The sequence below is a fragment of the Schistocerca serialis genome, chromosome 7 (assembly GCF_023864345.2).
Source record: "Schistocerca serialis cubense isolate TAMUIC-IGC-003099 chromosome 7, iqSchSeri2.2, whole genome shotgun sequence".
NCBI classification, from domain to species: domain Eukaryota; kingdom Metazoa; phylum Arthropoda; class Insecta; order Orthoptera; family Acrididae; genus Schistocerca; species Schistocerca serialis.
In genome coordinates, this window is record NC_064644.1 from 60,285,358 (window position 1) to 60,312,840 (window position 27,483).

The following is a 27,483-nucleotide window of genomic DNA, read 5'->3' on the forward strand; positions in this document are numbered from 1 at the left end:
GGCGAACGAGTCGGCCGCGACACATCTCCTCCGCTTCCAATCCAACGATTTGAGTAGTGTCTTTGCAACTCATTTCTAGCCATGAGCGAAAAATGTGCTGGACGCCCATCGTGTTGATACCACTTTCTGTTCCTTGTTCCTAATGATATTTCTTCCAATAAAAGACCTAATGTTTCTTGCCGGAATGTGGTGTACATCCTACCATTAAGATTTCCTTCAATGAAATACGGGCCTATAATTCTGTCCTCCAGAATCCCACACCATACATTCATCGACCACGGTTTTTGGTGTACAGCTTGCCACAGCCAGTATGGATTTTCAATAATGCATGTTATGCAAAGTGACATTTCCATGGTTCGTGAACGCAGCCTCGTCCGTAAATAAAATCAAATTGTTAAATGTGTCAGCCGTCTGAATCTGAAGTTGAGTCCATCGGCAGAATTCAATGCGACGCATACAATCCGTACCAGTTATTTCTTGGTGGAGTCTGATATGGTAATGATGATATTTATGGCGATGAAGAACACGAACAACACTGCTGTGGCTCATGCCAGATTCCCTTAGGATGTGACGCGAAGTAGCACAAGGATCTCTAGACACAATGTCAAAAGCACCAATTTCCGTTTCCTCGTTAGTAACTTTTCTCTGTTGCATATATTTCCGATGCATTAAAAATTCAGTTGTTCTGAATTTATAATACACATATTTAGATGTACGACGTGTGGGGTGAGTTTGTTGAGGATATCTTTTAGCATACAAGTGTCTAGCTGCCACTGAATTTCGTTGGCACTCTCCGTAAATGAAAAGTATATCGGCTTGTTCTTGGAAGGAATGCATGATTCGCATTCGCTTGATTCAACGATACTAGTCTTACCGTTCCTATTAATGTTGTATTGCGAAATCGTCGAATGGTGTTTACATGTCAATGGCACGTTAGATGAATACGTCGTATTCGGCGAATACTTACTATTTGCACGGTATACGAGAGAAAATTGTCAGAGCATGTGCTTCGATAAATGCTGAAGTGATAGGGAATACCACTCAATCCGTGATAAGAAGATTGCAGCACTGCATTAATACTGATGTTTATCACGTGGAACAACTTCTGTGTAGTGGACGTACGTGTCATCTTTGTGACCTTCGTTGACCTTCAAAGACCGTACTGTTACACATCATTGGATTCGTCTCGACAGCCGGTGTCTGAAAATAAGCACCAAACTATAGCATCAAATTAAAAAAAAAAAAACAGTCAAAGTTGACCTTCATATCTCTCACGCGATCCTACCTAGCAACTAAAAACCAACGTCATATTATGGCCCCCGTTTTCCAATGTAATATTTGTTCCACAAACGTTTCAGCTACTGTCATACTTCCGGAGTTATTCTTTGTGGCAATAGTTGGTGATACACCCTGTATAATTTCCGATCGCTGTTCGCGAAGTTAGTTAGTTTCGCGGCTATACAGTATCATGCTTCCGTGTTTTATGGGCTTGTTGTAATGTGCGGGGACTGGAAGAAAGCTTTAATCCGTCCTAGCTACTAAATGACTGAAACAGCCTACTTGTAGCTCTTCTGTATTCTACTTCCACTATTTTTGGTATACAGCTTCAGTTACACTGATGTATGATTAGACCTTGTAGCTTACGATAGGATGCCATATGGTCTTATTCGGAAATTAGCCATCGGAAGAAACCATGACAGGCCTTGAAACGATTTTTCATTTGTCCCTGCTCCTTTACATTCGTGAGAGTGTCGCTCTGCTCCTTGACCTGCAAGGCACCGCCAAGTCGCGATGTCCAAGGAACAAGCGCTTCGCCACAGCAGGTGGAGGTTTATTCGCTGACCGGAGCTGACCTGATTTAGTACACTACATCTGCACAGACAAAAACGAGAGCGCACACGGTGGGACGCCTTACCTTGCCAAATGCCTAACTGCGTTTTCAGTTCTCAAGAACATTCTTCGTCGGCCTAAAAGGATAAGAATGGAACTTGTTATTCTGAAGAATCCCATGTTATACTACAATTGCTACTCACCAAATACGACCGGAATTTGGGGAACAAAACGCGTTGCAAGAGAGGAGAAGGTGTTGCTGCATAGTGACCCGTGCCTCGTCACAAGAAGTTAGACAGCCGCGGCAGTTAGAAAAGCCGTGCTAACAGAGTTGCAGCTGCAGCTGCAGCGGCGCGACTCCATGACGTCACAGGCAGCGAGTGCGTTGCGACACTGGCGCTATTGCGAGTCGGTGTGTGAGACCAACTGGGCACACCAGGAGAACTGAGTGTATGACCGAGCGAGTAACACGAGAGAGAGCCCTGGAATGCCACCGGGCAGCCGAACAAGACGGATTTAGAGAATGAAATTGTCAGTCTCCAGTGGAGGATGCGCTGATATGAAACTTCCTGGCAGATATAAACTGTGTCACAGGAGAACTTATGCGATGTTTGGAATGAGGCGAGGTACTAGCGGAAGTAAAGCTGTGAGGACGGGTCGTGAATCTCACTAAGGCAACTCGGTTGGTACAGCACTTGCTCACGAAAGGCAAAGGTCCTGAGTTCGAGCCTCGGTCCGGCAGATGGTTTTGATCTGCCAGAAAATTTCAGGACGGATTTGACCGGATGCCCGAGTAGCCGCGGTGCAGTCAACTGCCAATAAGGAGAGTGTGCCGTGGACGTCCGGCACCTTCGTTCTTTCTGCTATAGAGCTGTCTCTTCAGTGCGGGTCCTGGAAAGCACGAATCCAAAAAGCGTCTTGAGCTATTTGTGATTGTGTTGTCATACAACGCTTCCTTAGTTTCTGGCAAAAGTTCATGGTAACTCTCTCCCTTATACAATGCGTATCGTACTTATACGAAAGAGCAGACAGTTTTACTGGTGTCTGCATAGGTTCTTAGTCTATGCAAGGGTAATTATTTAATATTTTGTGGCCGTTAAACTTTTTGTAATAGATTACCCCTGATTCTGAGTGCTGATACTGCAGTCTTCTCGGCCAGTTGTGCAGTACTAGTCAGTGAACCACTGGGTTCGCGGTGGCGCGAGCTTCACTGCTGTTCGTACTGTTATGCATTCAAATTATTCAAGCCACCTACCTTGACAGGTTTCTTGTCTGTTCGTTGTCCCTTCACTCTGTCGTAGCGGGTGAAAAGTAGGGCTGTTGATAATACATCGATAAGTTGATAAATCGATTTTTATCTAATAAAAATCCATAACATATGTAACACTTTTTCCTGACTTGTCGACATATTATATTTTTCACAATTTTCGGTAAATATTTAAAATTGTGGTAGAACATAATTTTATTTTCACCTTATGAAGGACTCTTACTACTTTTTGAGATTTCATCACGTCCAGTCTTTCTCCTTGACTGTGTGAATCAGTTATAGGTCGCACTGTTGGGTGGCGGTGGGAATGGAATAACAAGATTTACGATGGAAACAGTTTTTAACGCAACTAGTGTGCTGTTTCCTCACATCGGCGTTCTTCAGAAACAGTTGCTGAAAATGACGTACAGAAATGTAAACGACAAGATTGGTCTTTGTGGTGGGCGGAGAAGTGTGACGGGAAATGCTGACGTAGTCCACGCTCGGTGCTACTAAAAGAAACTGCAACGTTTCACTTCACCATGTAATTCTGACACTAAAACTGCTAGGTCGTCGGCGTTTGGAGGCATGAAAAAACAGGGAGGTCAAAATGAAGTGGTCCGGGCAAATCCCGCATGTGGCGAAACCGAACGATGGATCCATCGGACACCTTTCATTGCACCACTTACATGCAGTTACCATTATTAGCAAAGTGGTTATCTCCGAATGTGAACGTGCGTTGTCTACTTTGCAATTCTTGCTCTAAGAAGGATAAGCAGGCTGCTAGCTTGTTCGTTACAGAATATCTGATAATAAATCAGTACTTAAATATACAGGTCTAAAACCGGCAGTATATTTACAATGCGCAGGTGATATTTTTATAGACCGGTTCGTCGATATTTTCTGCGCTCAAATATCGTTATATCGATCTCTTTTGAATATATACAGCGGAGATGATGATATCCTTTTAAGAATCGATGTAGCGGATTCCCGATATTTTTAAAAATAACAAGGGTCCTAGTGCAAAACAGCTTTAAAGAAATCACCACCTGATACCTGTCAGATAGAGGCTGCAAAAAATAGTTAAAAACAGTTTCTGAAAGTTCACAATAAATATCTGGCGTACGGGTTCTACCTTCTTCTAGCAAAATGTATAAAGTTCTATTCACTATTTATTGCCACTAAGACTCGTGAAATGGCTTCAAGTCCCTATTTACATCTGCGCTAATATTGTATCAGCAAGTTTACGGTTATAGAGCTGTGCTACACATAGCCACAGAAAAGCAGACAAAATATCTGCAAGTTCGACTCGAATATTATTCACTATCTGAACAGTCACTGACCCACAACTTTGCGCAAGTTAAACACTCGATCGATTTCATAACAGCTCCATCGGATGTTGAAATTAATCTGTTGCCCGAATGGTTTTTTTCTGAGTTTTTAGGTAATTTTTTTATCTTCGACGCTTTGATAAATAAAGTAATGAAATTTGAACAGTATCATTTTAGCAATAGCAAAAAGCAATGTGTTAAGTTTGAACAAAATCGGAGAATAAATACTGTATTGTATTTAGATTCATATGGAGCATGTGATACAGGTGCGTCAGCAGCGTTCTGACTAAAATAAAAATAAAAAATGAAAATACGAACTGATCTTCTGTAGCTACTGGACCGGACGCGTTAGCTGCTCTATGCTTTACTGCATCTATGATAACACGCAATAACTTGCTACGTTGCCTGCTATATTACTATAGTTTTTGCCTTGTCTAAGTAAAGAAAACCCTTCGCGTATCTTAGCGCTTTCGATCTAATGTTGTAGAAATACTGTAAACGTTGTTGCCCATAAAGCTGGTTTTAAGTAGAAGCCCTAAAACTATTTTGGAAAGTTATTTGTATACGTTCCCCAAGCCTGTTGTCATTTTGAATTACAACAAAATTCCTTGCGCCTTGTTAGAATTCTGATTTCCTGTCACTACACTACTTGTCCGAGACTTCGGACACGACTGTTCAAAACAATATGCAGGATGAGTCAACAACTATTACCACCTAGAATAATTCATAAAGTATGACAGTAGCTGAAATATTTGTGGGACAAATGTTATATGGGACAACGGGGGCTATAATATGACGTTGTTTTTTTTTTTGCTAGGTGGGATCGCGTCAGAGATATGAAGCTCAACTTTGTTTTCTTAAATGGGAGGTTATAGGTTGGTACTTATTTTCTGATAGCGGCTATCGAGACGAATCTAATGATGTGTAACAATAAGGTCTATGAGGATTAACGAAGGTCAAAAAGGTGGGACGAACGTCCATTTTCAGAAAGTGTTCAAAGTGATGACAAGTAGTATCAGTGCAGTGCTGCAATCTTCTTATCACGGACTGAGTGGTATCCCTTATCACTATGGCACTTATCGAAGCTCGTAATATGACAATTACGTCTCGTATATCTTCCAAATAGTAAATATACGCCGAATACGGCGTATCCATCTAACGTGTCGTTCAAACTGTTCAAAAGGGCTCTGAGCACTATGGGACTTAACATCTGTGGTCATCAGTCGCCTAGAACTTAGAACTACTTAAACCTATCTAACCTAAGGACATCACAAACATCCATGCCCGAGGCAGGATTCGAACCTGCGAACGTAGCAGTCGCGCGGTTCCGGACTGAGCGCCTAGAACCGCTAGACCACCGCGGCCGGCACGTGTCGTTGATATGTAAACACCATTCTACGGTTTTGCAGGACAGCAATAATAGGAACGGTAAGACTAGTATCGTTGAATCAAGCGAATGTGAGTGATGTATTCCTTCGAAGAACAAGTCGATAAGCTTCTCATTTACGGAGAATGCAACGAAATTCATTGAGAGCTAGACACTTATACGCTGAAAGATATACTCAACATACTCACCCTACACGTTGTGCATTTAAATATGTGTATGATAAATTGAGAACATCTGAATTTTTAATGCATCGGAAACATATGCGGGGAAAGGAAAGTTACTAATGAGGAAACGTAAATCGGTACTTTTGCCATTGTGGCTCGAGATCCTTGTGTTAGTTCGCGTCACATCCTAAGGGAATCTGGCATGAATCAAAGTATTGTTGTTCGTGTTCTGCATCGCCATAAATATCATAATTAGCATATCAGTCTCCACCAAGAAATAACTGGTACGGATTGTATGCGTCGCATTGAATTCTGCCGATGGACTCAACTTCAGATTCAGACGGCTGACACATTTAACAATTTGATTTTATTTACGGACGAGGCTGCATTCACGAACCATGGAAATGTTAATTTGCATAACATGCATTATTGAAAATCCATATTGGCTGCGGCAAGTTGTACACCAAAAACCGTGGTCGATGAATGTATGGTGTAGGATTCTGGAGGACAGAATTATAGGCTCCCAATTGATCGAAGAAAATTTTAATGGTAGGAAGAACACCACATTCCTGCAAGAAACATTAGGTCTTTTATTGGAAGAAATACCTTTAGGAACAAGGATCAGAAAGTGGTCTCAACACGATGGGTGTCCGACACATTTTTCGCTGATGGCTAGAAATGAGTTGCAGAGACAATTCACAAATCGTTGGATTGGACGCGGAGAAGATGTGTCGCGGCCGACTCGTTCGCCAGACTTGTCGCCTCTGGATTTCTTCTTGTGGAGATTCTTAAAAGACATTGTTTATAAAGACGTTCCCACTACACCTGAAGATATGCGAGAGGGAATTGTCAGATCATGTGCTTCGATAAGTGTTGAAGTGATAAGGAATACCAATCCATCCAAGATAAGAAGATTGCAGCACTGCATTGATACCAATGGTCATCACTGCCAACATCTTCTGTAAATGGACGTTCGTGTCACCTATGTGACCATCGTTGACCTTCAAAGACCTTACTATTACACATCATTGGATTCGTGTCGATAGCCGCTATCAGAAAATAAGTACCAAACTATAGCATCCGGTTTCAAAGAGCAAAGTTAACCTTCATATTTCCGAAGTGACCGCACCTAGCAACAAAATACCAACGTCATATTATGGCCCCAATGTCGCATGCAACTTTTGTCCCACTAACTTTTCGTCTCCAGCTATACTTTCGGAGTTATTCTTGGTGGCAATAGTTGGTGACTCACCCTGTATACGTGCTCACTATTTTAAGTGAGTGCATTCGATGTTCGGGGCCACGTGCAGTCAATCCAGTTTTGAATCTCATATGTGTTTTTAAATTGTTCTCATTCCGTGAGTTGCCACAATGAAATATTACTATGTTAATATTTAAGATATTGTGCTTAGTGTATCTGGAGCGTGTTACTGGTTTTGTATCTTACATTTGCCTTGACTGAGAAGTCTATTACTGAATATCTACTCTTATTTCGCTACTTGTTAGACTGAATGCAATGCCCTTAAAGTCTGAAAATGGGGTTGTAATATAAAATCTCTAGCATGTTCTTTAATACGTACATATTTTAAAATTAAGCTCACTGACCTCTCAACCCAGACCTACCACTTTCTGTTACGTCATAAACAGTGAAAAATTTTGTCATAGATATCAAGGAAGCTTATATTTTAAAATAACGTCTTACGTACAGTTTTGTGAAAACAATCAATAGCTGCGAATTCGTTTCCACAGATACGGCAAAAGTCTGTCTTGCGATTTTAATGCAACTTCATCTTGTTGGTATAAAAATTGGATGTCTTAAACTTTACAGCAAGCGATGTGGAGTTTTGATGTAATTTAAAGTTAGTTTGGAACTTCGTGTTGCCGGCCGCTGTGACCGAGGGGTTCTAGGCGCTTCAGTCTGGAACCGCGCGACCGCTACGTTCGCAGGTTCGAATCCTGCCTCGGGCATGGATGTGTGTGATGTCCTTAGGTTATTTAGGTTTAAGTAGTTCTAAGTTCTAGGGGACTGATGACCTCAGATGTTAAGTCCCATAGTGCTGAGAGCCATTTGAACCATTTGAACTTCGTGTTTCCAGGTTTCAGACTGAGAATGTTCATGCAGCTTGATCTATACAAAGACAAAATAAATACCTTAACTGAGTTCAACGTAGTTCTAAGCTATTGAGAAGCACATTCCTAAGTGAAAGGCAATGTTTCTTTTAGGTCAAATGTAGATTCTTAAAGATATAACTGACAGTTGCAGTCTGGCAGATTTGCAGCTTAGTGACAACTTTAGTACGGGAACTGTGCAGAGGTGAATACCAATATTAGAAAACAAATATTGCAATATGAGTATGGATCTTTCTTCGAAACGATATTGATGCGTTTAAAGAACTACACTGTGTATTTAGTGGAAGAGCAACAAGCAGAAAGAACGAAAGATTACTGCACAGCCAGAGGCATATGTAGCAGTAATCCCGTCGCGTGGGGAAAAGAAAACCGGTCAAGTAAGGTGCTGCAGGCACTGTGTAATCGCGTGACGAGTATTTATATAGTTTTAGATGCAGAAGGAAAGAATGGTGGGGCTTAGCGCTATGTAGACACCCATTTTAGCAGAGTGGCAGCAATAGCATGCATCAAGACAGTCAAACGTGATTCACTGCATTCCGCGGTCAATAATGGAGAACTCAGTTTAACATTACGTTTAGCAATAACTAACCTGCTAAGAGTTCAAAACAACAACATTGTCCTTACATCTCACATGTAGACAGAATGCCTCAGCAAACGTAACAATGACTGGCTAAAGAATAGGCGATAACCGTCTGCGAAGAACATTTACTACCAGCAAAATTGAGTGTGAGTGTGTAGTGTACCCCATAGCAGACTGGATAATGTGAGAACCAAATCTTAATGACCCACAGCGTAACAGATTTTGCGGGGAGATAAAGAGTAATTGTTCAACAGCTATAAATCACACGTTTCAGCTCATCGTATTTAACTACTGCTCACGAAATGCACAACACAGCATTGGTGGGCCTATGACCGTAATCTGATAAAGTCTTCTGCAGGGGCGCTCTGTAAACACAGTCTAAGCGTACATTTCCCTCCTGAAACGCGCCGTGTGATTAATGGTGGACCGGTAGTCATAAATTTAAGCTGACGGCCCTTTAACTGCTGCGTGAAATCAGCCTTTAGCTCTCCTGTGCGTTGTTCGTGAACAAGTGCTTTGTAAGGAAGCTACCCGTGGCTTTCACAGGGAAACCATTACTCGAAGCTTACGTGTGATCTTAATTAGTAAGGCCCGTGTCAAAAGTCATACGAAATGAGAAATGTTGGGGGCACATTAAAATCTCGTTCTCAGGGGTGACGACTGACCAGTTTCATGTAGTCCAGAGTTCAGTTACTTACCGCAGCTCGTGGTCGTGCGGTAGCGTTCTCGCTTCCCACGCCCGGGTTCCCGGGTTCGATTCCCGGCGGGGTCAGGGATTTTCTCTGCCTCGTGATGACTGGGTGTTGTGTGATGTCCTTAGGTTAGCTAGGTTTAAGTAGTTCTAAGTTCTAGGGGACTGATGACAATAGATGTTAAGTCCCATAGAGCTCAGGGCCATTTCAGTTACTTAGACCATAGCAAAGACCGCTATGTACAATTACTGAAAAATTCTTCAGATAAGTCTACATACATTACGGAAGACAACATAAAAACTGTTGTGGTATTAAGTCCAAAGACTGGTTTGATGCAGCTCTCCATGCTACTCTATCCTGAGCAAGCCTCCTCATCTTCGAGTAACAATTGCAACTTACATCCTTCCGAATCTGCTTAGTGTATTCATCTCTTGGTCTCCCTCTTTGATTTTTACCCTCCACACTTCCTTCCAGTACTGAATTGGTGATTCCTTGATACCTCAGAACGTGTGCTACAAACTGATCCCTTTTTCTCTCCCCAATTCTGTTCAGTACCTCTTCATTAGTTACGTGATCCACCCACCTAATCTTCAGCATTCATCTGTAGCACCACATTTCGAAAGCTTCTATTCTCTTCTTGTTTAAACTATTTATAGCCCATGTTTCACTTCCATACATGACTGCACTCAATCCAAATACTCTCAAAAAAGACTTCCTGACACTTAAATCTATAGTCAATTTTAACAAATTTTTTCATTACCATCGCCAGTCTACATATTACATCCTTTCTATTTCGGCCATCCTCAGTTATTCCGCTGCCCAAATAGCAAAACTCATCTACTACTTTACGTGTCGCATTTCCTAATTTAATTCCCTCAGTATCACCTGATTTAATTCGACTACATTCCATTATCCTCTTTTAGCTTTTGTTGATTTTCATCTTATATCTCCTTTCAAGACACCGTCCATTCCGTTCAAATGTTCTTCCAAGTCCTTTGCTGTCTCTGACGGAATTATAATGTCATTGGCAAACTTCAAGGTTTTTATTTCCGCTCCCTGGATTTTAATTCTTACTCCAAATTTTTATTTTGTTTCCTCTACTGCTCGTTCAAAGTACCAATTGAACAACATCGGGGATAGGCTACAACCCTGTCTAAATCCCCCTTCAACCATTGCTTCCCTTTCGTGCCTCTCGACTCTTATAACTGCCTTCTGATTTCTGTACAAATTGGAAATAGCCTTTAGCTACTTGTGTTTTACCGCTGCCACCTTCAGAATTTGAAGGAGAATATTCCAGTCAACACTCTCAAAAGCTTTATCTAAGTCTGTAAGTGCTATAAACGTAGGTTTGCCTTTCCTTAACCTAGCTTCTACGAGAAGTTGTAGGGTCAGTATTGCTCGGGTGTTCCTTTTGTTTCCTTTACTTCATGCTCAATATATAGACCGAATAACATCAGGGACAGGCTGCAACGCTGTCTCACTTCCTGCCCAACCACTGCTACCCTCGACTCTTTATAACTGCCATCTGGTTACTGTACAAACTGTAAATGGCCTTTCGCACCCTGTACTTTACCCCTGCCAACTTCAGAATTTTTAAAGAGAGCATTCCAATCAACACTTCAAAAGCTTTCTCTAAGTCTACAAATGCGAGAAACGTAGGCCTGCCTTTCCTCAACCTAGCTTCTACGAGAACTCGTAGGGTCAGTATTGCCTCGCGTGTTCCTATATGTCTATGGAATCCAAAGTGATCTTCCCCGAGGTCGGCATCTACCAGTTTTTTCATTCGTCTGTAAAGAATTCGTGTTAGTATTTTGCAGCAGTGACTTATGAAGCTGATAGTTCTGTAATTTTCACACCTGTCAACACCTGATTCCTTTGGATTGGAATTACACTACTGGCCATTAAAATTGCTACATCACGAAGATGACATGCGAAATTTAACCGACAGGAAGAAGATGCTGTGATAAGCAAATGATTAGCTTTTCAGAGCATTCACACAAGGTTGGCGCCGGTGGCGACACCTACAACGTGCTGAAATGAGAAAAGTTTCCAACCGATTTCTCATACACAAACAGCAGTTGATCGGCGTTGCCTGGTGAAACGTTGTTGTGATGCCTCGTGTAAGGAGAAGAAATGCGTACCATCACGTTTCCGACTTGATAAAGGTCATATTGTAGCCTACCGCGATTGCGCTATATCGTATCACGACATTGCTACAAGCATTGGTCGAGATCAAATGACTGTTAGCAGAATGTGGAATCGGTGGGTTCAGGAGGTTAATACGGAACGCCGTGCTGGATCCCAACAGCCTCGTATCACTAGCAGTAGAGATGACAGGCATCTTATCCGCATGGCTGTAACGGATCGTGCAGCCACGTCTCGATCCCTAAGTCAACATATGGGGACTTTTGCAAGACAACAACCATCTGCACGAACAGTTCGTCGACGTTTGCAGCAGCATGGACTATCAGCTCGGAGACCATGGCTGCGGTTACCCTTGACGCTGTACACAGACAGGAGCGCCTGCGATGGTGTACTCAACGACGAACCTGGGTGCACGAATGGCAAAACGTCATTTTTCGGATGAATCCAGGTTCTGTTTACAGCATCATGATGGTCGTATCCGTGTTTGGTGACGTCGTGGTGAACGCACATTGGAAGCGTGTATTCGTCATCGCCATACTGGCTTATCACCCGGGGTGATGGTATGGGGTGCCATTGGTTACACGTCTCGGTCACCTCTTGTTCTCATTGACGGCACTTTGAACAGTGGACGTTACATTTCATATGAGTTATGACCCGTGGCTCTACCCTTCATTCGATCCCTGCGAAACTCTACATTTCAGCAGGATAATGCACGAGCGCATGTTTCAGATCCTGTACGGGCTTTTCTGTATACAGAAAATGTTCGACTGGTGCCCTGGCCAGCACATTCTCCAGGTCTCTCACCAACTGAAAACGTCTGGTCAATGGTGGCCGAGCAACTGATTCGTGACAATACACCAGTCACTACTATTGATGAACTGTTGTATCGTGTTGAAGCTTCATGGGCAGCTGTACCTATACACGCCATCCAAGCTCTGACTCAATGCCCAGGCTTATCAAGACAGTAATTACGGCCAGAGGTGATTGTTCTGGGTGCTGATTTCTCAGGATCTATGCAACCAAATTGCGTGAAAATGTAATCACATGCCAGTTGTAGTATAATATATTTGTCCAATGAATACCCGTTTATCATCTGCATTTCTTCTTGCTGTGGCAATTTTAAATACCGGTAGTGTATTATATTCTTCTTGATGTCTTAGGGAATTCCAACTGTCTCATACATTTGGTTCAGCAGATGGTGGAGTCATGTCATGTCTGGCCTCCATAGGCAATCAGTGGTTCTAACGGAATGTTGTCTACTCACAGGGCCTTGTTTCGACTTAGATCGTGCAGTGCTTTGTCAAACTTTTCACGCAGTATACATGAAATGTACATTCTCCGAAATAACTTGACAAATAGAATGACAGGTCACAAGCTTAGCTTAAGTTGAAATCTCAGTCCCGGAATATTAGCTTGTATGATATTTTTAGTTTGAGTGACTCATCAATTACGCTGAGTCAGAAACTTGGCAACTTCGTCACGATACTGGCCTCATAGAGTTTTGTAGCACATAATTAATGAATATTCCTCTGCCCCTTTCTTTCTCCTCTATTCTCTCTCGCTCTCTGTCTATCTCTCTGTCACACACACACACACACACACACACACACACACACACACAACAAATGAGAAAACCAATCCACACACTCAACACAAATAAAGGACGGAAGATAAACACAAAGAGGCAATTTGCAGCACTACGTTTTGTAAATACACACATATAGATCACAAGATGAGAAGTGCAAGTAATGTGTTATACTAAATGAGGGTGAGAATAAGCCAGAAATCGGCCAGTTTGGGCGTGAGGACTGAATGATCTCCAGGACCACACATATGGACTAATATGGACTATGCGGACTTTTAAAATAAAAATCTGCTGTGATGATCCTCAACTACGTACCCTCAGACTTAGAGTTGAAATATTAAAAGTTTCGGCTGTTTTCGTTGTTTAGGGGCTGGGATACACAGTTGCCACATTACAAACCAAATGCTACTGAGTCTACAGTATACAATATGAATATACACATGAATCCAATGGTCGAAGATTCCTATCACTCGGCATTCTGAATTTTGAACGTAACATAGACATTTATAAATGAAAGACTGCAATTAAATAAATTCTGCAGGTAGCATTATAACGACTTGAAATGATGAGTACGATAGCAGAAGTACCTTTCAGAATGCTCTTTGTTACTGTAAAACACTTATTGGTGTCGATGGTCTAGCAATTAAATAAAATATAAGTTGAATGACATGGAAACAATAGATTCCTACTTCACATAATTGGTTATGAACAACCACATAGCTCACGAGATATTCACTTCTAAACATATACTATGTCTTCACTGCAGAAGCCACAGAAGTCTCACAAGTGCACAAGTCTGCACTACGAAATATTTGTATCTCCCACGATCACGTGCAAACTGCGTCACTCTCCAAGTCTCCAGGACTCTCTCCTGTCCTCTTCCGTACTTTCCAGAACTCCCAGTGTGCTGTGCAACTGTCCCTTGCGCTGCACTGTTCAGAAATCCCTCTCTCGAAACGATGCTCCTCCCCCACTTCCATACAGTTGTAAGTAGGCTGTTTAGGTTTTTACGTTGGTAACACCACATAGCGCTCTGTATGAAAATCACTGACTGTGCTGTGTGCAGTCTGTGGCTGGTTGGTATTGTTGAAATATTCTCTGTTGTAGTGTTGGGCAGTTGGATGTGAACTGCGCATAGCGTTGCGCAGTTGGAGCCGCCAGGAGAGGTGAATGTGGGGAGAGAGATGGCAGAGTTTTGAGAGCGGATGATCTGGACGTGTGTCCATCAGAGAGAGTAAATTTGTAAGACTGGATGTCATGAACTGATATATATATATATATATATATATATATATATATATATATATATATATATATATATATAAATATTGACTTTTGAACATCATTAAGGTAAATACATTGTTTGTTCTCTATCAAAATCTTTCATTTGCCAAATATGCCCATCAGTAGTTAGTGCCTTCAGTAGTTAGAATCTTTTATTTAGCTGGCAGTATTGGCGCCCGCTGTATTGCAGTAGTTCGAGTAACGAAGATTTTTGTGAGGTAAGTGATTCATGAAAGGTATAGGTTTTTGTTGGTCAGGGCCATTATTTGTAGGGATTATTGAAAGTCAGATTGTGTTGTGCTAAAAATATTGTGTGTCATTTTAGTGATGATCAGAATAAGTAAAGAGCGAAATGTCTGAGTACGTTCAGTTTTGCTCGGCTGTTTGAAAATCAAATAACGTAAGTGGTTTATCAGCACAATCATTCACAAATTTTTCTAAGGGGAGATTTCACAGTCTCTCCACGTGTCCTTTTTGGAACGATGGCTGTGATTGGCTGTAGTGTTCCCGCCTGTATCCAAGTCAACTCACACTCACAAACATAATGAAACACATTCGAAACACTGGATTTACATTTAAATATCTTGAAATTAAATAAATATTCCTATGGCTGGACGATAAGCACTCTCTATCACACATTATTAAATACATAAACAAATCAAATAAACATATATCAAAGGAATAGAAACAAAGGTACGCCAGTAACCTAATGTCTCTGTGCTTTCTAAAAAGCAGTAAATATTAAACCGAATTCTTCTTGAATAGGATATATCGTTGGAATACCTAATTACTGATCAACGCCAATTGCAAAAATTGTTGCCATATAAACTTATAAAGGTCTGTGTGAGCAGAAAATTTCATGCGTTTGTATTACAGGCATTTGTATGGACTGATTAACTTTTCGACTACAGACTTTCGAACAGATTACGTAGCAGAAGTGTCAGTGAATGGTTACATCGATTATTGTTGTTAATGGTGCAGCCCAAAACTTAAGGTGTTTGATTAACAGAATATATTTCGATCTTGTCAGATAAACTAGGATATCATTGTGTGAGAGTCTCCCTGGCCTCTTAAACGATACAAATCACAGGATTCCGCTTCTGGCTGGTAGTGGGAGAAGCAAGAAGACCGCCGCGGAGAAATATGAACGTGGGGCTTAGGCTGAGCGCCCACTGGAATCGTACCCGTCCATCTAGTTGGAGGGCCATATATGACCGCACGCGGTCCACTAATCCCACGACATACTGCGGTGATGGCACGCGTCCACTGCGCAGGGCCACGTCGTCCAAATACGACCGCACGCGGCCGACTGACAGACAAATCACTGTGAAATGGGATCGGTCGGTCGTAGACGGACGTATTTGGTGTAAGCTAGCGCCTGTTATTGCTTGTGTTTCACACTTAATAACCAGCTATGGACGTAGAGAAGCTTCTACATCTTCGGAATGAGAAAAGGCCACTGCGGAGAAACCAAGGAGAGAGATACTACCACCGCGACTTACAGAGAACTATGGTCGAAAACTGCACAGGATATGAGCCTGCAAACGCAAACGAAAATGTAGCAAGAAAACATAGTACCGTACGACCAGAGTTGTTGAATATCTGGAAAATGACGTATAATGTACATTCAATAATTCTCCAAACAATATTTAAAACATAAATTGAGAACATGAGGTACGCCGCCCTGTTAAATGCTGGCTTACGAGGTTAAGAAGCTATATTCTTTCGTAATGCACTTGTCTGCAAACATTCTTGACCGTGTGTATCGGAGTGGTCCGAGGCCACACTAGAAGTTTTTATTCTTGCTTGGGGAGATATTTAATTGGTAATTTTACTCCGGAATGAGTTGATTAAATTTCTCAGGATCGTTTTTCTGACCTAGACAGACGAGGAGGTTCAAACTGTATAACATTATGTGAAACAATGCAGCGTCGAGTTAGAAAAATTCTGGCTGTCAGCGATATTACTTAACAGCGTTGTAGCGCAACGATTAACTCCCAATGTTGAAACACCAATTATCGTAAATATTTAATCACTGTAGCTTGACTGAACAGCGCTTTATGCCTTTAATTAGTTTTGGAAGTCCCTTCTGATTTGCCGCACTGGTTAAAACGAAGCGAACGATAAAGTTCTAATACGTAGCTTATAAGATATCGATAATTAGTCACTACGTAGATCAAAACTTACCTCAAGCACTTCTTGACAACCAAGTTTTTCAATTATTTATCACTAGATAATTTTAAAAATTCTGAATTATGACTTTTTCTCTTTCTGACAGTAATGAAATCACTAAGGCACTTTCCCTCAAAACTGTCCCAAAATCAAATTCATGGAAAGTGCGTGATATGTAACTTCTCAGGAAACACAGGCGGACGTATTTGGTCTAAGCTAGAAATGTCTTCACCAATTCCAATAGGCCTCTGTTTCACGATGATGATGATGATGATGATTGGCTTGTGGGGCGCTCAACTGCGCGGTCATCATCCCAATTTTTACACAGTCCAATTTTTACTAAGACCAACCGTGCCACCGTCACAAATGATGACGGTAGTGATGAAATGATGAGGACAACACGAAAACCCAGTCCCCGGGCAGAGAAAACTACAACCCGGCCGGGAATCGAACCCAGCAACCCGTGATCTACAGATCTGTTTCACGATACATCAATATTACCTTTCAACTTGAAATTGTTGGAGACACGTCAGCAAAGTCAATGTTCAGAAACATAATTCTTCTCTACCTTAGTCAAATAAGGACTTCGACGACAACATAATTTTAACGATGTTGGTTCAAATGGCTCTGAGCAGTATGGGACTTAACTGCTGAGGTCATCAGTCCCCTAGAACTTAGAACTACTTAAACCTAACTAACCTAAGGACATCACACACATCCATGCCCGACGCAGGATTCGAACCTGCGACCGTAGCGGTCGCGCGGTTCCAGACTGTAGCGCCTAGAACCGCTCGGCCACTCCGGCCGGCTTTTAACGATGAACTGAGTGTTTCATTTTTCACAACATGCATTCGCAAATGTTTACAGCTGTACAGTTCGGAAGTCCAACTAGAAGTCCTTATATTTTACAAAATTTTTTGTGAGACAATTCCGAAACTGTTTCACTGCGGAAAATCGTAACACGGTCCCTGACTTCAGCCGTCGCACGGACGCCAAAATGGAAAATATTGAAATAAACGATATCGGAATTGAAAAACAACTGCTATCACTTAGTAGCGGAAAAGCATCCGGACCAGACGAGATACCCTTAAGATTCTACAGTGATTATGCTAAAGAACTTGCCCCCTTTCTATCAGCAATTTATCGTAGATCGCTGGAAGAACGTAAAGTACCTAGCGACTGGAAGAAAGCGCAGGTCGTTCCCATTTTCAAGAAGGGTCATAAATCAGATGCGAATAATTATAGGCCTATTTCGCTTACGTCAATCTGTTGTAGAATAATGGAACATGTTTTGTGTTCTCGTATTATGACGTTCTTAGATAATACAAATCTCCTTCATCATAACCAACATGGATTCCGCAAACAGAGATCATGTGAAACTCAGCTCGCCCTATTTGCCCAAGAAATTCACAGTGCCGTAGACACTGGCGAGCAGATTGATGCCGTATTCCTGGACTTCAGGAAGGCATTTGATACGGTTCCGCACTTACGTTTAGTGAAAAAAATACGAGCTTACGGAATATCGGACCAGGTTTGTGATTGGATTCAGGATTTCCTAGAAGAAAGAACACAACATGTCATTCTTAACGGTTCAAAATCTGCAGATGTAGAGGTAATTTCGGGAGTACCGCAGGGAAGCGTGATAGGACCTTTATTGTTTACAATATACATAAATGACTTAGTTGACAACATCGGTAGCTCCGTGAGGCTATTTGCAGATGACACGGTTGTCTACAAGAAAGTAGCAACATCAGAAGACTCGTACGTACTCCAGGAGGACCTGCAGAGGATTAATGCATGGTGCGACAGCTGGCAGCTTTCCCTAAACGTAGATAAATGTAATATAATGCGCATACATAGGGGCAGAAATCCATTCCAGTACGATTATGCCATAGGTGGTAAATCATTGGAAGCGGTAACGACCGTAAAATACTTAGGAGTTACTATCCGGAGCGATCTGAAGTGGAATGATCACATAAAACAAATAGTGGGAAAAGCAGGCGCCAGGTTGAGATTCATAGGAAGAATTCTAAGAAAATGTGACTCATCGACGAAAGAAGTAGCTTACAAAACGCTTGTTCGTCCGATTCTTGAGTATTGCTCATCAGTATGGGACCCTTACCAGGTTGGATTAATAGAAGAGATAGACATGATCCAGCGAAAAGCAGCGCGATTCGTCATGGGGACATTTAGTCAGCGCGAGAGCGTTACGGAGATGCTGAACAAGCTCCAGTGGCGGACACTTCAAGAAAGGCGTTACGCAATACGGAGAGGTTTATTATCGAAATTACGAGAGAGCACATTCCGGGAAGAGATGGGCAACATATTACTACCGCCCACATATATCTCGCGTAATGATCACAACGAAAAGATCCGAGAAATTAGAGCAAATACGGAGACTTACAAGCAGTCGTTCTTCCCACGCACAATTCGTGAATGGAACAGGGAAGGGGGGATCAGATAGTGGTACAATAATTACCCTCCGCCACACACCGTAAGGTGGCTCGCGGAGTATAGATGTAGATGTAGATGTAGATGTAGAGAGAAATTCATAGAATTTTGTGAAGCGATGTGCTCACCGATAACAACCAGCAGCTCTAACAGCTGAAGTGCCCTGCACTATTCAGACTCTGATTCGGGGGAGTACCACGGGAACACGTTATCGGAAACTTCCTTTAATAAATGTAACAAACAAAAAAGAAAAACATTTTTAACGTAAACTGATCACAAAAATTCCAGTGACTCCTTTGGGCTGTGGATGACACAGCTGCCGGTGGGTACCGTTGGGCCTTCATGTTGTGTTCGGGAGAAGATTAGTTTAGTTTTTACATTACAAAAGTTATTCACATAAACAGGGTTTATCTGAGTTCGGCCGCGGTGGTCTAGCGGTTCTAGGCGCGCAGTCCGGAACCGCGCGACTGCTACGGTCGCAGGGTCGAATCCTGCCTCGGGCATGGATATGTGGGATGTCCGTAGGTTAGTTAGGTTTAAGTAGTTCTAAGTTATAGGGGACTGATGACCTCAGAAGTTACGTCCCATAGTGCTCGGAGCCATTTGAACCATTTGAGTTCGGTTAAGCATAGAAGTGAGGGCAGTGATCATCCAAACTGGCGTTCTACGAACAACACCTTCAACCATACGTTTACCCTATGTAACTGGCGTCCTATAAAGTTCTCAAACCGCTTTCATTCGTACGTCATAAATTGATGTCTAATGGAATGCACTGCACTGACTCCACGGTTATCGGTGACAGAATATATCTCCTTGTCGATTGTGTTAGCCGGTAACTGGATGCAGCTGTTGGTTCTTCTCCCTCCATTGTAGTTATGAAGTTGGGTAACGAGCATATACATTCGAGTGTAATGTCAACATTATCAGTCTCATCGTTCTCAATATAGTTTTGCAACCATCTCCATTAGCGAATGATTATTCTAGACGCACATTCTCTCACTTACCGAGTAGCAGAAAGACATCTGCTGAAAGTAGTTCGCATTGGCCTGTGTTTTGTCACTGTGGATGGTCTCATCACGTGTCTTCGTTTCAGTTGGGTCGCGACTGAGTAGCGTACGGCTGTTGTGAACAAGCTCCACCGGTGTGCCGTAGTCGTACGACCGAACATACGGACAGCCTGCGTCCTTGTGTTTATGCGACTTCTGCACAGTTGTGGAGCACCAGTACTTTAGTTGTTTTTTATCCCCGGCTGTCTTATGGTTAATCGTTTAGTTCTAGAATACTGACAAGACCAGTAATGTTTACGAGTGTCTCCAATATTGAAAGACGTACATGTTTCATTTAAATTGAACGAGTGTACTTTTTCTGGTATTAAGTGGACATAATGAGCATAGGGTCAAAATTGTCGAGCAGGGGCAAAGTAAGTATTTTTTAAATAATACAACCATCGGATTTTTTATGCAACTAACTTGGAAGAAAATGTAAGGAGCAGGTACTAAAAAGAACACACGAAGAAAGACGTCTGTGTGGAAAGATACCCGGAAACGTTGCGGATTAGTGAGTGACGTTCCTTTGTACCTAAGAATAATTACTGTTCTATGGGAAGGATCGGTGGAGAAGTGATAATGTGGATGTCAAAGATTAGAATGTGTAAGCCTATACTGCAGTTCGGTTTATGTATTACATATATGGAGATGGAGCGGCTAGCAAAGGATGAAAAAAAGTTCAATATAGTACTGAAAACAGCTGGAAAAGAACCCCACTTAGAAATTTACATGACTGCTGTTCATCCAAGTAAACGATCAAGCTGTTATTCTATATTCCTTCAAGGCGCACAAATTTTTTTCACTGATTGATCGAAATACACTTTTCACAGCCTAAAGTGATGATGATATCAAGGCTAGTACCTTGCTAGCGTCGAACTGGCTGAGCTGAAATATGTAATGGGATCGGAGAAGTGGAAGAGAGTCGATAATTCTATTGTAAGTATATGTTGTCCAGTAACAAAAGCTGCCACCTAGGAGTACCCGTGCCAGCTTACGACTGGACTTCGAACGTAGCTGTGGACTGCAGCATCAAATCGTTATCCGTTATGGGAGAAGTGTAGTTTAGGCTGTCTGGGTCGTAATTGGTCGGAGGATGCGGGCGTGCCGACCTCGCAGTCTTTTCCTTACGGCGCCCATGTTTCGCGCAGAGCACGCAGGCTGCGCGTTACAACACAGTCCGTGCAAGGTTTGCCGGGGCCATTAGACAGTCGAGGTCAAAGCATGTGTCTGAGTCGCAGCTGTTGTTCTTGAACTTGTGTTTCTCTTTGAAGTCTTCATGCCAGTCTCGACCTTATACCTTATCTCATCTTGAAAGGTATGTTTATCCTGTTGTTAAGTATTTGTCTTGGCCTGAAATTTTCAACGTGCTCCTTAATCTGCTGTCAGTGTAAGAATCGATATTTCGTTTTGACTCTCTAGAATGTGCACCGTTTACCAAAGTTCTACTCCTTGTCCTTCGCTATGTGCGTCAAACGGTGGTTTATCGCCGTTTCGTTGGAAAGATAGGTACGAAGATGCAAAAGTAATTTAGATATCTTATTCTGTCCTTAATGTTTAGTTGCAATGAGAATGGTTTCCTTCATTATATTTTGTTACTAGCTGAGTTCCCAGTGTTGAAAGGTATGAATTTGTTTCAGTTTTCTCTAAGCCCATCTCCTCCTCCCCCCTCTCAGTCCATCTCCTCCTTCTTCCCTCTATGTTCCTCTCCTCCTTCCCCCTTCTCTGTTCATCTCATCCTTCTCCACCTCTCTGTCCATCTCCTCCTTCTCACCTCCATGTTCTTCTCCTCCTTCCCATATATTCTGCTCATCTCTTCCATCCCCCCTCCCCCCTCCCCCCTCTGTCTATCTCCTGCTTCAACCCTTTCTGTCCAACTCTTCCCACTTCTCTCTCTCTCTCTCTCTCTCCATATCCTCTTCCCCCCTATTTGTCCGTCTACTCCTACCCTCTTTCCTTGTCCACCTGCTCATCTGTCCATTCATCCTCTCCTCTTCGATTTCTCTTCGTTTCGCCATCCCTGTCCAACTCCTCCTCTCTCTATTTGTCTCCATCTCCTCCTTCATCAGCCTGTCTGTACATGTCTTCCTCTCCCTCCTCTCTCCTCATTATCACTCCCACCGCAGTGGAAGGTTCTTGCTTCTTACCCCACACCATTTCTTTCCATATGGTTAGTAATATGTGTACCAATTTTGGTTGAAATCGATCCAAGGATATCGGAGGAGCTGGTTACTGGTGACTGTGCCCGCATAAGTACATGTACCGGGTGATCAAAAAGTCAGTATAAATTCAAAACTGAATAAATCACACAGAGGTACAAATTGACACACATGCTTGGAATGACATGGGGTTTTATTAGAACCAAAAAATACAAAAGTTCAAAAAATGCCCGACAGATGGCGTTTGATCTGATCAGAATAGCAATAATTAGCATAACAAAGTAAGACAGGAAATGCTCAATATGTCCACCATCATTCCACAACAATAGCTGTAGTCGAGGAATAATGTTGTGAACAGCACTGTAAAGCATGTCCGGAGTTATGGTGAGGCATTGGCGTCGGATGTTGTCTTTCAGCTTCCCTAGAGATGTCGGTCGATCACGATACACTTGCGACTTCAGGTAACCCCAAAGCCAATACTCGCACGGACTGAGGTCTGGGGACCTGGGAGGCCAAGCATGACGAAAGTGGCGGCTGAGCACACGATCATCACCAAACGACGCGCGCAAGAGACCTTCCACGCGTCTATCAATATGGGGTAGTTCTAATAAAACCTCATGTCATTCCTAGCATGTGTGTCAATTTTTACCTCCCTATCTACATTATTCCGTGGTTTATTAAGTTTTCAAATTTATACTGACTTTTTGATCACCCTGTACATTTGTTTATCACATATTTAACATATTTCACACATACTTGTACACAAATTTCATCATCGCCTCCAGCGGGTTTCGCCCTGCGGTTTCATTTTCACACAGTTCATTGTTTTTTTTTTTTTTTTTTTTTTAGTCATCCGTCTTCTCACTGGTTTGATGCTGCTAGCCGCGAATTCCTCTCCTGTGCACTCAATATCTTTAATTAGTTGCTAAATGTATTCCAACATCTGTCTTCTTTTACAGTTTATACGCTTTAAACGTCCCTCTAATACCACAGACGTTATTCTCTGATGTCTTAACATATGTCCCCTCATCCTGTCCCTTCTTGTCAGTGTTTTCCATTTCATCCGTTCCTCGCCGATTCTGTGGAGAACTTCCTCATTCCTTATAAGATAAGGAATTTTCCCCATTCGTCTGTAGCACATCTCAACTCCTTCGATTCTTTTTTGTACCAGTTTTTCCACAGTTCATGTTTCACTATCATACAATGGTGTGCTCCGAAGGTACATTCTCCGAAACTTCTTCCCCTAAGCAACGCCTCTCTTTGACACTAAACTAGTAGCTGCCATCTACGACAGAATCCAGCGAACACCATAGTAACTGTTACCATGAAGAGCTTGAGCAGATCAGACTGGTTACACACGGCACATATGCACACTTTTCCGTAACAGTGTACTGGCACCGGATATACAACTTTCCCGTGATCAAACAATATAACTCGCCTGAGCAGCTGCTGGCAGCGCGTTCGCGACGCAAAAGGCACAGTAGCCCATCGTTCAATCACGGCCCACTAGTCCTCGCTTTGTTCTCTCTCCACTTCTTCCTCGCTGCCACGCAGATCAACAGCCTGCGCGCCAAAGATCTGCTTTACGTCAGACGGCTAAAGTACTGCTAATTTAGGCTACTAGTTGGGGAACAAGGCACACACTCCCCCTTTGAGCCTAATCTGATTCAGGTGAATGATAAGTTCCTTCCCTGTTCGTAAATCTGTATTTTTCTTTTTAGCCGTCTGACTTAGGACTGTTTTGATGCAGCCTACCACGAATTCCTTAACTGCACCAACCTTTTCATCTCAAAGTGGCTCGTGCAACCTTATGTTCTCAATTTGCTTGATGTATTCCGATCTTTTCCTTACTCTACACTTTTAATCTCTATTGCTGTCTCTAGTATCGTGGAAGTTGTTCCGTTATGGTCTTAATAAATGTCCTGACATCCTGTCCCTTCCTCTGTTCAGTGTTTTCCATATATTCCTTTTCTCACCGACTTTTTATGTCCTCCTTGCTTATACCATCATGGGTTACTTCGCTACCAAGCTAACAGAGTTCCTTAACTTTATCTACCCTGTGATTCCCGGTTCTGATGTTTCTCGCTGTTCTCATTTCGGTTACTTCCCATTACTTTCGTCTTTCTTCGATTTACTCTCAATCTATATTCTATACTTATTACACTGTCCATTACACTCAAGAGACCCTGTAATCGAAGACATGTGCCGGAAAACGGGCTAACTCTCACTTTAGGATATTTATGGGTGAGACCAACGTCAACTTTGATAGGTGATGTACCCAGCAACAAATGGCAACACTTATTTCTAAGTTTTTACATTTGAGGGTTTGCCCGTTTTTCCACGCATATGTTCAGTTCTTCTTCACTTTCACTGTGGATAACAATGTTATCACTGAATCCTATAATTGGCATCCTTTCTCCTTGAGTCTCCTGAACGTTTCTTTTGCATCTGTCATTACTTCTGCGATGTATAGACTGAGCAGTAGGAACGATCCGTGTCTTACACCGGTTTTAATTCGAGCTCTTCGTTCTTGATCTTCCACTTTTATTTTTCCGTCTAGTTTCATGTACATATTATGTATTACCGTCTTTCCTTATAGCTCGCACCTATTTTTCTCAGAATTTTGAAGACATTGCGCCATTTGACATAGTCGAACGCTTTTTTCCATGTCGACGAACGTGCCTTGATTTTTCTTCAGTTGGGTTCCCATTATCAACCACAAAGTCTGAGCTGCCTTTCTGGTGACTTGACCTTTCCTAGAGCCAAACTGTTCCGTCATGTAACAGCTCCTCAATTTCTTGTTCCAGTCTTCTGTACATTTTCATGTCAGCAACTTGGATACAAGAGCTTTTAAGCTGACATCTTGGGTTGTCGGGTGTTCTACCGTGTATCAGCGCCGTACTTGCACGATATTTCAGTAGCGTAACTCGTTCGTTAACTTCATCAGGTGCGACCTAAGACAGTCTCAGTCGCACCTGATGAAGGTAACGAGTTACACTACCGAAATATCGTGCAAGTACGACGCTGATATCCGGCAGAACACCCGACATCCCAAGATGTCATCAGATCGCCGGGAAAGCCTGAAGTATTACAGCTTTTAAGCTGTTGGTGCTATAATTTTCGTGATTGTCGGCTCTTGCTATCTTCGGATTTGTGTGGTTTATATTTTTCGGAAAGCCTGATAATGTATGTCTGTCTCATACATTCTACAGGAGAACGTGAATCGTCGTTTTGCTGCCGCTTCTCCCAACGGTTACAGAAATTTTCACGGAATGTTACCTATCCCTGCTGCTTTATTCGATCGTATGGCGTCCAAAGATCTTTTAAATTCTGACTCTGATAGTGAATTTCCTATCTCATCCGTGGCGACTCCTGTTTCTTTTTGTATCACGTCACGGGGCAAGTCGCCCCTTCACAGAGACCCTCAACATAATCTTTCCACTTTCCGTTCTCTCCCCTGCATTTATATGTGGAATTCCCATTGCACTCTTAATGTTGTCATCGTTGTTTTCAATTCCACCGAAAGCTGTTTTAACTCATCTACAAGCAGAACCAGTCCTCCTGACCATAATTTCTTTTTCGATTTCGTCAGGTTATCCATGTACCGATTTCGCTTTAGCCTCCCTACGCTTCTTATTTATTTCATTCCTAAATGACTTACACCTCTGTATTCCTGAACATTTCTGTTCTTCGTAGACGAGCTGAAGTATTTCTTCTGTTACCCATACTTTCTTCGCAGTTACCTTCCTTGTACCCACGTTTTTGTTTCCAACTACTGTGATTACGTTTTTAGAGATGTCCGCTCATCTTCAGCTGAGCTGCTCATTATCAGAGTATCTATAGCCTCTAATACCATCACGCGTATCTCATCATTCCTTAGTACTTCATTGTGCATTGATTATTCCTGACTTCTCTCTTATACTTCAGTCTACTTTTCATCATTACCAAATTGTGATCTTTATGTCTCCTCCTGCGTACGTCTTTCAATTCAATACGGTTGTAGTTAACTATAATATTTGGGTTGCATTCAAAAAGTATTGATATAATCAATCAACCATAAATATAATAAGAAGCGAAATATTGCAGTCAGTTTCGACCTGAATTTCGGAAAATCTTCCTGCCATGTCTTAATCTAACTCAGATTTTCCTATTTCACATCACTGTCACTATTGTATCTAGACTGAGCCTTGGCTTTTGGCTTTTCAGAGTTTCTAGCTTCCCTATCCCATCCAAACTTCTGGCATTCTACGGCCTGATTCGTAGAACATTACCCTTCCGTTGGTTATTCAGTTTTTTCCTCGTGGTCGCCCCCCCCCCCCCCCCAATTGGGAATCCCCTCCCACGACGTTTTGATTAACCTTTATATCTGGATAACAATTTCTTAGTTATTCTTTGTCCGCAGCTCGTGGTCGTGCGGTAGTGTTCTCGCTTCCCACGCCTGGGTTCCTGGGTTCGATTCCCGGCGGGGTCAGGGATTTTCTCTGCCTCGTGATGACTGGGTGTTGTGTGCTGTCATTAGGTTCGTTAGGTTTAAGTAGTTCTAAGTTCTAAGGGACTGATGACCATAGATGTTAAGTCCCATAGTGCTCAGAGCCATTTGAACCAAGTAATTCTTTCAGACGTCCTACTCACGCCATGAAATTTCCTAATATAGATGTATTTCCCAAGTCGACATTCTTTATTGTATATCATAGGTTCCCTCCACTGTGCCTTCCTGGCTAATCTCCACTGAGCATTCACCCAGTGCGTACTCTTGCTTGCAGGCAAAAGGTCCTCTATGGACTATAAATTCTGGATGCCACTTGATAACTGAGAAGTAACTTCACAGGTGTCCATTTATGACTCTCATAGCTAGCTGTGTTGAATGCCTTGGTCAATCAAAGAAGTGAGTGATCCAAGCCACCCTGGTCCCTAGTGTGGGAACCAATAAGGGCTGATGTGAGATTTCGATAAATGTCTTCCGCACAGGCAAGTTCGGGTAATATGGTGTCGTAGTTATATAACATACCACCATCCTAGACAAGATTGCTTGAAACTATTCATAGTGAATGAACTACCATTATTTCTCACAATAATTGTTGTGGTCCACAGGTTCCAAAAATTCCGCTTGAGTTCTGCACTATTATTTGTTATGTTGTCCCCTTGTGGGTAACAGCTATACAAACATTGTGAATGGATGCGCATGAACTAAAATATACTTGATGCTCGTTTTGATCGTGGTAGTCAGGCTACGAAATCGATATGCATATTTTGGAAAGGTCTGTCAACCGGTTTGCATGCCAAA

General features: G+C 42.3%; 1 protein-coding gene across 2 annotated transcripts in view; it reads left to right on the plus strand.

Annotated features, from left to right (window-relative positions):
• Nucleotides 1-27,483, plus strand: part of LOC126412411 (uncharacterized) — a 168,356-nt gene that overhangs the window by 131,661 nt on the left and 9,212 nt on the right. The window contains exon 1 of one of the 2 annotated variants that reach the window (XM_050081996.1): nucleotides 21,236-21,358. The exons of the other annotated variant lie outside the window; for it this stretch is intronic. The gene's annotated coding sequence lies outside the window, so the exon portion shown is untranslated. Of the gene's footprint in view, nucleotides 1-21,235; nucleotides 21,359-27,483 lie in introns of those variants that run through there. 2 annotated transcript variants of the gene reach the window in all.